This window comes from Cibotium barometz, chromosome 37, assembly GCF_041138505.1.
Source record: "Cibotium barometz isolate CiBa-2024 chromosome 37, ASM4113850v1, whole genome shotgun sequence".
Classification (NCBI taxonomy): domain Eukaryota; kingdom Viridiplantae; phylum Streptophyta; class Polypodiopsida; order Cyatheales; family Cibotiaceae; genus Cibotium; species Cibotium barometz.
The window spans coordinates 22,103,425-22,118,033 of record NC_141082.1 but is presented as its reverse complement, the minus strand read 5'-3'; the positions used below and the strand labels follow the sequence as shown (position 1 = coordinate 22,118,033).

General features: G+C 38.5%; 1 pseudogene; it reads left to right on the top strand.

The window, feature by feature from the left end:
* The first annotated feature begins 2,484 nt into the window (after window positions 1-2,484).
* Window positions 2,485-3,118, top strand: LOC147617071 (nudix hydrolase 14, chloroplastic pseudogene; annotated as a pseudogene).
* The last annotated feature ends 11,491 nt before the right edge of the window (window positions 3,119-14,609 follow it).

Here is a 14,609-nt window from a genome sequence, read left to right as displayed (position 1 = left end):
CTATGATTGCTTGGCATGGGTGGTTTGCCTCCACTTGGATGCCAAAATTCCATTAGCCCAAGGGGGTAACACAAAGCATAAGAACCCACATGGACTCAATTTTAAAAACATAAATAGTATTGATTCTATTCAATATCAACTCCTTATCACTTATAACTTAGAAGTTATGTTCTACTTTCCAAGCTATCGTTCTACTTTCCAAACTATGGTCCTCACTCCCTCATCGGTGTCTGGTAACTTGTTCAAACTATAAGCATCATGCACGTGTAAAGTTGCCAAAGTTTAAATCACTTCTGACTCGCTGACATGGCACATTCTCAAATCTAGACTCTAAGTCTAGTCAGCATATATATAATGTTTCGATCATAACGCTTGTGTAAATAATACACTAATATGTATTAGTTCCATAAACCATTACATGAGTGTGTTCTACGAAATCTTATGAATTACTGAATATGATTTTCCACTCATTGTGTGCCCCTATACCATCAAATGATCAATGGTACTAAGAGAATACAACCAAGTAGGGAAAATAAAAACAATAATGCAAGTATGCTATATTTTGTATAATGTGCTTATGTAAGGTTCTTACAAGAACTTCCAATCATCATATAAGTTGGAACAAAAAAGCCCTAGACTCATTTATCGCTCCCAACCACATGCCACTATGTCGACCATCAGGATCCCCTTATTCTTATTACTCTATGAGAAAAATGGACTATGGGGTCAACTCACCCAAGGACCATAGTCAGCAGGGGGTTCTTCGCCTAAGGGTCTCTTAATAGCGGGCCCATTTGCCCCTAGACCACTGATCGTAAGCTCACCTAATCCAAAGCAGAGGACCTGAATATTAAGGTTGGTCAAGCTAAGAGTCACCACTTTCCACGATGAGTATGAATTTCCTCACTACCCTCATCAATATTGTCGCAATTGACACAATCCTTATTATTAGTCATTACGAGGCTATGAGTAAAGTTTGCACTAGGGAGAGTGTGTCCTTTATATTTTGTGTCGTGTGTCATGATCCCCATGGCCACTACCGATAAGTATGGATGTGAGTAATCCAAGAAGATCAGTGGCTCCACTCATAGTATAAATTTGAGATTTCTTAGAAATTACCAATGGTAACAAAATCAAAAACTGACTTACAATCTCGAAACTTTCTAGACTTTTAAAGTTTTGGATTGATTACTTTCATACCTGAGATGATTACCCAAAACAACTTGTATAGGTAGAGGGCATGGTAAGCTACAACTACAAGACATGTCGTACATCCTAATAGAGATAATGATGGACATTGCAGAAATCAACATGTAAGGCACTCCTATAAAATTAGATCCACATGACAAGATTGAAATATTGATAATGAAAGGACAAAACCTAAAAACAAATTTGCTGCTCTTCGTGAAACAAAATGTGGAGCCTCTAGCTAAGCAAGTTTTAATAAGAAAGTTGAAGCAACTAGGCTCAAATAAGTAGGTGATAGTGAGAGGATAGTGATAAGCCAATTCGACCACCAATTTTTTGATTGTCCTCTAATTTTGTGAGGGATGAGAGAGTTGATGTTACCCTCATAAACTTTTAGGGTGGACTTGATTACATTTCCAACTACAAAAAGAAGGAAGAAAAACAACGAGTTCATGAAAAATGCCTTTCATACAAATTTGCAAACAAATTTGCACGAGTCTTATTTCTTAGCTTACCATGGTTAAGTATGAATTGATATAGCCACCCAGCATCGCCAATCAAAACCTTTGGTACATCCAGAACCACAAACGATGGATAAGTCTAATGGCTTCTGCTTTGATGTACATGTTAAATATAACTCTCTCTCTCTCTCTCTCTCTCTCTCTTAATGCACAAACAAACTGTTCAATTATCTCTTTCAAAATATGCACACTTGACATGAAATTTGAATGGTTGTATATGTAAACATATTTATGTTGCAAATATGTATACAATTGATGGATTCAATGGCAAATCATCCAAATCGAAACAACTTGCATCCATCTTTTCACAAAGTGTATTAGTAATAAGACTATGACAATAAAATGATAAAACCTCCACAAACTTGAAAATATGTTGCTTTCATCATAGAATGAAAAGTATTGTCAGAGAAAAAACAACTTATCATGTAGCTTATGCACTCAAAGGACTAAACTTCTGACAAGATTTAACTTCTCCCCATGCATTTGTGAAAGCATAGCTGATATCCTCTAGAGCATTGCCAATAACATAAATTTAATTTTTGGCTACAACTGATCATTCTAGATTTGACCTTCACTCTTATACATGATAATGCACCTTATTCTATGTGATAGATAGATTTGAAAGAAAACACAACTCAAACAAGGAAAAGAAACGGTGTTCGAAAAATTTGTTAAAGGTTTAACTTCTCCCCATTCATTCATATGGTCTTTTCAAAGTTTCTAGAGCAAGAGCAAGCTGCATTTCAATAGCATAAAGCAAGCAAATATCCACAACATGGCTTGCTCAAGTAATCCTATCGGGGGTCTCTTTTTTGATGTTATCGGAGTGCTTGCTATATCAAATTTTGACCTCAGGAAAGCAGTTGAGGTCAAAACCATTTAAGTAGTGGATATCCAAATTATCCAATCTAAAGGGTCAAAGAGGCATTTTTTACTCTAGCGTTAAATGGAGGAGCTTCTTGCTCATTAAAAAGGGTCATAGTTCAGAGTGTTGATATGTTTCAGCAACGTGTGGGGTTTGTGAAGTTCAAGGCATAGGTGATAGATGATGCCACCAAAAAACCACTTCCAAGTATTGTGTTTGTGCTTGGTGGAGCAGTAGCCATTCTTATTTTACTAGAATGCAATGGAGGAACGTATGATGTTTCTTATAGAGATCAAGCATAGGTTCTAATCGATTGTGTTCTCATTGAGCTACCTATAGGTATGCTGGATGATGATGTGGGAGACTTTGTTGGTGCTGTTGCTTGTGAGGTAGAGGAGGAAACATGCCTAAGATAAATACTGCTGATTTGGTTAATCTTACATATTTTCTCAACAAGCTAACTGGACAACAAATATACTCTTCTCTAGGTGGATTTGATGAAAGAATCACTTTATGCCTCTACAAAAGCCATGTAAAACAATAGGTAATTGATTCTTCAACACTTGCCCCACATGCATCAAGTGCTCTTCCCTTGACTTTCTTTTTTACAAAGAAGAATGGCATTGATCAAGGACAAAACAATGGTACTTACTTGCAGATCAGCACAATAAGCAGTTGATCTTGCTTTGTGAATGGTTAGGCATTTACGTCATCAAAGAATAGACCCTTGATAAAAATGACTCCATGATCATGGGTAGAAGATGTATGTGTATGTTTGTATCACACCCAACATAAAACAACATGTGGGAAACCAACGATTGTACCTTTCGACTTCCCCTCGTTAGGGGGGGCCATGTTCTCTAACTAGCACATCAATCCCCTTTTCAAAAGGCCTTTCATTATTTAGAGGCGGGGTCATGTTACCTGCATTAGCACTTAGGAGTGGTTTGAGCATTTTCCCTAGCACCCATCCACAATGGGTCCTTTTGCCTTACAAGCACATACAAAGCAAACTAATCAGTAGGGGTGGGAGGGTCTCTCTAGTAGTATAGCACTGGGTTGAAAGGGATCGACCCTCAACATTAGTGGTTTGGGAGGGGGACATTGTAGAAGTGTGTCAACTAGGACAAAAGTATGATGCTTCAACTCCTCTATCCTTACATTATTCCCTAGTTAAGCTAACCCTATGTTATGATTCCACTTTTGATTCCAAGGGCAATGAGCTTTTAGTTTACCTCCTTGTCATTAAGCTTATATATTTGAAGAGGCACTTAGTGCATCCACTTGGCACTTGATCATTTTTTTTCTTAATTCAAAGGCATTTTTGCATGGGGTTTTATCATCTCTAATGGGATTAAAAAAGTCATATTCCTCCAATGACAAGCTTTCTAGAGAAAGGGATTTGTCTTACCTATATGCGTGCTCAAGAAAGAGGACATAGAGCATGGAATTTTCGACATAAACAAGGTGGCAAAGACAAGATGAGAACAAAACAAAAATGGAATGCAGACTCGTCCATTGGATGGAAAACCATATATAGGAAAGCTCTCTTGAATTTTCTTTGCATTTGTAATACTCCTAACTTGTGAAATCTTTGTCTTATGCTTAGCATTTAGTAAGAGCTTTGGCATGTGCTTGAGCTTGCTTTACATTTTTCAATGCCTTTGCACTAAGAGATTTACATGTGCTTGTGCTTGTTTTGCAATTGCCCAATGAGTTTGTCACTACCACGAATGCATTATTTTTCATTTGAATTCATTGGCCATTGGATTTAAGGAAAGTACCAAAAGAACTAGAAAAAGGAAAGCTTTGAGGAGTACAAGAAAAACTAAAAAAGGAAACCAAAGTAGAAGTTTGTCCTTGGGAAGAAGAAAACGATCCTAAGACCTTAACATATATGTTGAATATTTGTTAATGATTTTATCCACCACTGCATTAAATTTTGCACTTAATTTTTTATTTTACACATAGTATACATGTTTTTGTGTTTCTCTTTTTGAATTTATAATACATAAAAGCTAACAATGTCTCTCATACTTTCTCAACTTTATCAAATTTCTCAAAGCCATTTTTTCCCAAACCAAGCTTTCAAAGTGATGTTTTAAAATTCAAAGCATTCTTATAAATCATGGAAACAAGATCTCAAATAAGTTTCCATGGTAGGTAGATGGAGGAGATAAAATTTCCTAGTAATAACCTTAATTTGGACATTCTTTCTCAAGTGCATACTTTAGCAGTTTTAGCATGCTAGATATAATTAAACATTACTCTATTTTTTAGTAAGTTTTGTAAAGGTAATGTCCATTTTCCATTTTGGTAATGAGGCCCAACCCACCTACCATTGGGTCTATCACTACTTGGAATGGGTGGTTTGCCTCCGCTTGGATCCCAAAATTCCATTAGCCCAAGGGGGTAACACATAGCATAAGAACCTGCATGGACACAATTTGAAAAACATAGATAGTATTGATTATGTTTATTCTTATCACATAAGAAAATACAACCAAGAAGAGAAAATCAAAACAATAATGCAAGTATGCTATATTTTGTATAATGTTCTCATGTAAGGTTCTACAAGAACTTCCAATCATCATATAAGTTGGAAAAGAAAAGCACTAGACTCATCTTTCCCACCCACCAACTGCAGGCCAGTACATCAAGGACCAGGATCCCGTTATTCTTGTTACTCTCTGAGATGATTGGACTATGGGGTCAACTAACCTAGGGACCATAGTGCTCAAGGGGTGATTCGTCTAAGGGTCTCTCAGGTGCTGGGCCCATTTTCCCTAGACTAATTATCCTAACCTCACCCAAGCCAAACTAGTGGACCCAAATATCAGGAGTGGTCAAGTTAAGACTCACCACTTTCCACGATGAGTACGAACTTCCTTGCTACCCTCATCAATATTGTCGCGATCGACTCTGGTTTCAATCCTTATTATTATTCTTAATACATATTCTATGTAATTATTGTGCGTAGACATTATTCCAATATTTTGAAGCCATCTTAACTTTTTCAGCATTCTAAGAAATTATCCCAGTACTTTAACATATTCATTTTCATTCCTCTTTACCTCAACACTCAACTATTCCACTTTAAAAGTGTAACTATGGTGATTAAATGATATTCTTAACATCATAACTTGTAGATTATCCCTAAGAAGGAACAATAAGACCTAATTTAAGAGAAGACAATCCTTTTTACTCATGCACACCAAGCTCTCTACTAACAAGGAAATAAAAGCTCTCTTTATATCTCCTACACTCTCGCAAAACCTCTGCTTCTCTTAACGTACAATGATAAGGAAACCATAACTTGCACTATGCCTAGTACAAGAATAATTTATCCTTGCTTAATCTCGATTTACAAATACAAAACATCTTTTTTCTACTTAAGGAGAATCAAAACCTAACTCTAATTAACCTTACAAACTCACAAACTCAACATCATAAAATATTAGTTACAATTTTCTCTCCTCTTTTCGGGAGAACACTACAATAGAATGAGAGTGTAGTAGCGAAAATAATAGCGCTTTTATAACTAGAAGGCTAGGGAGATGCCGGGCTATTTTGATGCTAAAAATGTTGCTATTTTTGCTACAACAACAGGTTCGTTGTTGAGCAGCGAAAATAGCAAGGAAATATCGTTGCTCAGCAATAGCAAAATTACTACGCAGTAAAAAGAAGCTGGGTAGACTAGGGAATCTACACAAGACTCCCCACTTTACCTGCATTCTTTAAAAAAAAATTCAAAATAGAGTCGCAATTTTGACAAACATAAACATAAAAAACACATAGATTGGGAAGAATGCAATTGAGTCTAAAATTTATTTTATTTTACAAAGTGTCGGGCTTTTGGCCATATATACAAAAAAATATATCAATGAAGAGGTGGCTAATTGAAATGCTCATCGGATTCCAAGTTCTCATCATCATCCTCTTCGTCCTCCTCTTCACTTCCTTCCACCGCTTCATGCTCGTAATCAGGATTCTTCTCTTCCTCTTCCCCTTCATCCTACATACATGCCATCATGCGCAAGGTAAGCATCGAGAAATAAAATACAATTAAATGTACATAAGAGAAGGGTTGTTTCACTAATTACATCATCTACTTGAGTTCCCAAAACGGACTCATCCAAGTGTACGCATGCACACTCACAATTGCGGATGGGGGGCTGTGTAGCCATAGTCATACTCCTCCTTTGATGGGTCACGCACAATAGTTTCCCTTTACAAAAAACAATTCAGAAAATACACAATTAGTTAAAGAAAACAATATAGTACAAAAAAAAATGAAAGAGAAGAAGAAATAATTAGTAAAATAAGTACTTACAAAACGAGCAATGAAGGAGGACTTTCCTCCGAGCCAAAGTGTGAAGCCCCTCGCTTCCATGGTCGGGAAGCACTCGCCATCGCTGTTGTTGAAAAGCATGTTGGTGCTTTCTCATAAAGCTACGTGCGTGCCTCCACTCCTCGTGTGTGTAAACACTGGGCTTTTCCAAATTATTCTTTGCTGCTCTCTTGATATTTTCTCTCCTATTAGAGAGCAAAAGTTTGATTCTTCTCTTCATCCACTCCTACGAGAAGCAAAGACATGCATGTGGAATAGGGAACTCCAACTCAATGATGTATTGCTTTGAAATCTTGTCTTGTGCCTTCCACTTTTTGAAGGAGTTCATGAATTCCAGGTTAGCAAGTACATGCATGCAGTTCATGACTTGCTTGCCTTGTTCATTAATCACTCACGAGGGAACCATCGACATCCATGTTGCATGGTAGGGTGCGTGGATCAAATGGTGGAATGGGTCTCGTGGGGGCTAGCTCATAATGAGCAGATGACGAGCCTCCCTATCGGGTAGAGGCATCGGGAGACCTAGTGCTACTTTTGCCAAAGCAAAATCAATCTGCCCCCCCCTCTAGTATGTCTACTAGCCCCCCTAGACTTCCTACTACGTCGTCGTTGTGGTGAAGATGGATGTGAGGGAGCGGGGGTGGGTATAATCAAGGTAGATGGTGTAGGCTTATCACAGCCATATTGTGATGGATGGCCATGCACCACTCAGACCTGCGCATCAAAGTCGTATTGATGATGATGATAAGATGGAATTATGTCTATGTGGTCTCGGGCCATAATACAAGACATTCAAGACATCTATTTAGACTCGGGAGAACATTCCCAACTTTATTGTTGATAATTGAAGAAAAGAGTTTGGTTGATGACCAATCTTCATACAAACCAAAGGCAATTCAGAGCAACAAGCCTTCTACACAACTGCATGTAGAGGACAAGGTAGCTCTTCACCTTCTTAATCTCATTCCCAAAGCTTAAAGCCAAGCTTTGAGCATATACCTTTTTGGTTTTTTACCCATAATTTTGGACTACAAGGAAGGAATTTCATTGGTGCATTCGCCGGGAGAAAAGCAAGCTTTAGAAGGTGTGTCAAGAGAAGGTAACAAGAATTTTCAGTTTTCAGATTTGAAGAAATGCAAAAGTTTCAGGTTTATGGACAAGAAAAGCTTCAATTTCAAAACTGTGGAATGGTATTTGCAGAAATTAAAGTGTTTGTGGCTTTAATTACTTGCAATTTTGGGTATATTTTCATCAATTTGTTGTGAGCCTATCAATTTACCTATCAAGGAGGGGGGTAGGAGTTCAACAATAGAAGAGCAAAGGGATTTTCTTGTAGAGAAGGCCAAGAGAAGGCAAAGATTAAAGCAAAGCCAAATAAGGCCCATTACACATTGTCATACCCCTGCTTGTCCATGATGATGTGGTGGCATATCCACCGCCCATAATTCATGGGCAAAGCAATCTCCTTCGCCCATACATGTGTGGTGGGGTATGTGTGTGTGTAACGGGCCTAAAAACAACATGGTGTAGAGTAGTTTGTTCATTGCAAGAAAAGAGATGATGAGAGCGGTTCTATAACAACAACATGGCCCCCATATACATTATCCGGCTATTGCTCATGTGCGCAAAGACCAGACCCTCATATCTTGGGAAGAAGAAATGGTGGCAACTCTGTTCATCTAGAGTTAAAGAAGAAGACGGTGCTGATGTTGGGAAAGGAGGTGCCTAATTTAATTGCTCATCATAGAGATGGCAATCCTACTTGTACAAGCACTGGCAGGCTTAATTGGCGATTTTTGGGGTGCTACTACCAAAGGCGATGGTGGCCATTGGTTTGAGTACTAGCGGAGAGCGTTGGCATTGCTGCTTTCTCTCACAATGATCTTTCAACCTACAGCTTCCATAATGTTTCCTCTTCTTTCAATATATAAAGACACCATTCAATGCCAGTCTGTTGTGTGTTGCTTCAGATTTGTAACGGCCACACCATTCGGCGCCACCTGTTCTTGAAGACCATGAGTGCAAGAAGAAGAAGATAAGGTGTTGAACCTTAATTCATCAAATTAGAAAATCTTGGTGTATATGGTCTCCTAAAAGGGTTGTTGCCACACAATGGTCACACCAAAGGTTCACATGCTTATTTCTCAAGAGCAGCATGAAGGGTCTTCAACATTTCTTTCACATGCATGGTGGGGCCAAAGTTTTACAAGGAAAGGTGGGGATTGCCAAGGAGATGTTGAAAAAAATCACACAACACACTAAGATGAATTAAATTTGAGGCTTAGTTTATTTTTTCTTTTTCAATCAAAAACCAAAGAAGTGGATCGTGGGTGGAATGACATTCAAGCTTTATCTTTTGATGGGAGTTCTTTCATTGCAAAATTTTTATGGGTTTTCATTGGTGCAAAAGGTGGACTTAGCATTCTTTTTATGCTTGGTTGGGAAGTTTCTTGCTTTGTTCATTCTAGTTCCGTTGTGGAGACCAAGGCTAGCCATAAAATCTGTAAAGAAAGGGGAGAAGGGTTGGTTTCAAGGCTAGCCATAAAATCTGCAATAAAGAAAGGGGAGAAGGGTTGGTTTCAAGGCTTATAAGAACGAGGAAGAAGGATAAGAAGTGCTTCTGTGGAAGCTCTGGAGATATTCATCGACCTATCTCAAGTGCAAGGAGAAGAAAGGAGTCCATATAATCAAGAGTGATTTCAAGAAGAGGTTTACTATGTGGTAATATAATCATGAAATTTCTTTACTCTTCTTACAATGGAAGAGAAACCTACATTCAATACTCTTGCTTTAGCCATGGAGTTGGAAGAGGTGATGTGAATGACCCCTAATTTTGGGGCCTTGAAAGAAGAAAAGAAGATGGAGAATGTGGTGTTACTACAACACAGGATCATCAATGTCTGACGGCACCATTAGGAAAGGAGGTGGCAGAGCCCAGCAAGGGAGAAGAAGTAGCAACACTGCCTAAGGTAGCACGAAAGCAAAGAAAGAGAGTAGACAACAGAAAGTGGTTCTTCTATTAAGAGATCTATCCCTAGTTGAATTCCAATTGATGTCCAAATTTATTTGAAAAATCTCGAATCAAGAGGTATGCCTCTTGTCTCATAAGAAATCAGTCTATATTGGGCATAGGTAGCTTAAGAGACCTGGTGACACTAGAAGGGAGAGTAGGCATGAGGGGGATACAGGAAACCCTTAGGTGCTAAGATGAAGAGAGAGAGATAGAGAAAGAAGTGTAAAGCAAAGCCTACACGCAAAACATAAATGACAAACCAACAAGACTCCCTGCTGCTACTTCGGCTTATAAATAGGAGAAGGTGAGGAAGGTAGCAAATATAAGGCTCTTCACGAAGTAGGCAAGCTAGAAATCTCACAAATCTGAAAGAAGTTGACAGAAATTATGGTTTGTGAGGTGTAGGGAGAAGATGAAAAGGATGATGGTGAAGAGGAAGATGATGGCAAGGCCTCGGTGGTGATAGTCTGCTTTACAAAGCAATGGTGAGCTTCTCTTATGATGGCGGTGCCGGCCTCTCTCCTACTTGAATGCGATGGTGATCTTGCTCACACGCGTGATGGAGTGGTCAAGCTCCTCTCTGGTTTGAGCGCTCATGGGATGAGCATTGGCAGCAGCGCAGATTCCTCACCATGTTGTTCACGATGGTCAAGCCTCTATCTGCATATTTGTAACGCGACCACCCATTTGCAGCATAAAGAAGATAAGATGACGTGATCAGGGTTTTTAAGTTCAGGTGTGAAGTGTCTTCCATAAGTAGGTGTTAACATGGTGTGAAGTGTTATGCATAAGGAGGTGTTTAAATGGTGTGAAGTGTCATCCATAAGCATGTGTTTACATGTGTTTACATGGTGTGAAGTGTCTTCCATAAGCGGGTGTTCACATGGTGGTGAAGTGTCTTCCATAAGCGGGTGTTCACATGGTGGTGAAGTGTCTTCCATAAGAAGGTGTTTACATGGTGGTGAAATGTCTTCCATAAGCAAGTGTTTACATGGTGGTGTCTTCCATAAGCAGGTTTTTACAGGGTTTTCAAGTTCAGGTGTGAACTGTTTTCCATAAGCAGGAGTTTTCAAGTTTAGGTGTGAAGTATCTTCCATAAGTAGGGGTTTTCAAGTTCAGGTGTGAAGTGTCTTCCATAATCAAGTGTGTTCAAGTTCAAGTGTGAAGTGTCTTCCATAAGCAGGTGTTTTTAAGTTCAGGTGTGAAGTGTCTTCCATAAGTAGGTGTTTACATGATGGTGGCTCCAAACCTATTTCTTCATGCTCTCTTGTCCAAGAAAACCCAACCCACTCACCACAAGAACCGATCTTAGTTTAGTTCTTTTTTCTTTTCCGCATTAATAAATTCTCTTTCCTCTTCAAAGTTGGGAATTCACACATATTTTTTCAGGTGGAGAACTTCATGATAAATATTTCATGAGGGTGAACATTCATGTTAAATTCTTTTGATGGGAATTTTACTATGGTTTTTCCATGATTGCATTGAGCTTCAATGATGGTGGTTTTCATTGCTTCTTTACCAAGTTGTGGGCATACGTGTGTTCATTTGGGAACGTTCTTTTGCCTTGTGTTCTTTCAAAATCAAAGTGGAAAAGTCATTATGTAGTTTTGGTGATGATGATGAAGATAGTGTGAGAGTGAAGAGTGAGAGTTGGTGTTTGAGAGAAATGAAGAGAAGTGAAGTGTTCATGAGAAGTGTATTTCTTCATCATCGACATGTCCGAGGTGCTTATTCCAAGGCAAAGTGTTCTTCTCAATTGTTCATAAGGACATTTCACATTTAAGTGGAGGAGGAATGATAACCCCCAATTTATGCTAAATTTGGCACATTTTATTTGTCTACATCGATAAAATTTTAGCATTTCAGCTATTAAATCATCTTATTTGATGAGCTTTTCAATATAAAATCAAATGTAAATTGCCACGACTTTATAGGTTCGCACAAAATTTTAAAAGCCATCGGTCAATAAAATATTTATGTTTGATTTTTTAACTTTTTGAAGTTTGTGGGATACTTTTTAGTTCCTTATGTTGCAAAAAAATGAAAGGTCTCATGAACCTTAGGCCAAAAGATGTACTCATTTTTTTATAATATCAAGAAAAGTAGTGGGAGTTGGTTGAGGAGGTTATGCATGACTCCTTATGTGCATGCTTCTTCCACTTTTCTTTCTCTTTCATTTTGGCACAACTCTCTCTCTTGTCTTTCTTGTTTCTTACATTCTTTCTTGCAAAATTAGTTATGGATGAAGAAGATGAGAGTGAGGATGGTGAGGAAGATGAAATTTTCTGTGTGCCAAGTTCTTTGTGAGCGTGTGGGTTGTTTTTCTTTGTAAGAGAGAAAAATTTGCAAGTTTCATGGGTGGTGAGGGGCTAAGCCCTAAGCATATATTTTAATTCCTTGGTACCCTGGTTTTGTGTCTGTTTTGAGTGATGTGGGTGAGAGCTGTTCACTTCATTTGGAATCAACTTATCTTCAAGTATTTTCAAATATAATTTAGTCATCATTTATAGAACATAGGATACAAATCTATATCACACTTTTGTAAAAGTAAATTAACGTAATCAATGAAATGAGAGCATATAGCTACTATGTTGCAAGTTACAAATCTTAACTAGATCATCAATGTTGAGTATAATTGTATATTAATTCTATTACATCTATGATGGTACCCATGTTAGTATATGTTGTCGTGGTAAAACATGTTCTATCATGCACAAAGACAAGAATAATATACCAAAGTGTAACCAAATCTTAAGAGTTTAAAATACTTGGGCACCAAAGTGAGATCATGATTTTACCTTGCCCTACCTCATGACAAAGAAATAGGGCTACTAACCAAGTCTCACAAGAATTCCCAAGTCAAGTGGAAGTGTTATATGCTAGGATTCCCCCCACCAAGTAAAATTAGTGAGATCACGACTGCACCTTCCATTAAGTCATAAATGAGGTGGAATTATGAACCAAATCTATATAAAAAAAACTTGCATAATGCATACACAAGGCCACTTTATATAGCTCTAAGAAATCATAGCAAAAAATAATACTTATTATTGATTTCTATATAAAAACTACAATTAATATGCTGAAAGATATGATAAATCTCATATGCACATAAACTAGTGATTTTTATGTATTATTAATCACTAGATTCTTTAGGATATAACCGACTTATTTAATAATAGTAGTGGCAATATATTTATTATACACTGCTAGTTTTTTGGTGTGCTATTGTCTCCCTTTTTGTCAAGTCTAGAATTATTTCATTACATTAACACATCAATCGAAACCTTGATTCTTATGTACATGTTGTCTAATAATGTGGATACTGGTGGGTTGCATTTCCACTTGATATACATATATATGACATGTGAATGGATATTAAAAACGAGAGCCATATTACATAGCCACACTCAATATATGGCATATGGTAGGGGTGTGTATGTAGCATAATGCTATTTGGATATGTGTTGTTGTTTTTTTTTGGAGAGAGAGAAGCTCTATATTCACTTACAAGAAAACATTAAGGATATGTGATGTATTTAAAATAAGCATTTCACAAAATCCAAGGACCATGATAACATTTTAATGTTAGAAAGGGTAGACTAATGATAACATTTTGATGTTAGAAAGGGTAGACTAGGCATGCACTAGTCTACTTTATCTATGGACGAGAAAAAAGGGGATAAAGAAGAAGTGAAAATTAGCATATGAATATAAAATCTCTTAGTAAGCAGTAATCAATCTTAGCTTGAAAGATATTGGATATTTGGATTGTCTTAATCACTACGACTAATTTGTTTAGCAAATGTTTGGATTCATCTTAAAGCCTTTCTTTTACAAAGGCTGGTTTAGAAACTCCACCCATAAAAGTGAACATTAACGGTATAAATCTAGAACCCTCTTGTGTATATTTGTGTATAACTCTAGGTCCACCTCTCTTAATGATGAGAAGTAGCTCTCCTCTTTAAGTGGAAGCTTCATATGTGATAGATCATACCGGAAGAGCAGGCTGTCCAAGAGCAGGCGGGACAGCAACTGACGGGGGTCGAAAGGTGAGTGGTATGAGACGGAATAGAAAACCTTGATGGGTTAGTGCGGCCTCGGCCCACGCTCCCACCACCAGAGACCCTATCAAGAGGGCGATTCCGGCTGTAGAGAGCAGGCAAAGAAGGGGCAGCGATGACTTGGGAGACTCTGCGAGGCCTGCGCATACGTAGGCCAGGAGAAGATTGACGACGCAGGCCTTGCAGAGGAGAGAGAGGATCGGGTCGAGGAGCACCTCTAGCTGGGGTAAACGCACGCGATGGAGGCGCTCGAGGAGCAGTATTCCACAGAGGGCGGTGTAGCAGGCGAACGAATTGAAGCAGAAGAAGAGGGAGAGGAAGGCAGAACCATCGTGAAAATGGTCTGCATGGGATCCGCTGGGAGGTTGGAGGTAGCCGGAGAAGCAGAGAGCAGCGACAGAGGGGAAGAGAGAATGCTGCCATCGACGGAGTCGTTACGAGGCTGCGGGTAAAGTTTGCGCCAGTGTGTCCCCTTTATTTTGTGTTATCGCATGGCCACTACCGAGCGACAAGTACGGACGTGAGCAATCTAAGAAGATCAGTAGTTGAGCGCTGCAGCCGCCCCAACGGACAGGCGGATTTTGCCAGTGTTTGTCACCACGTTGCA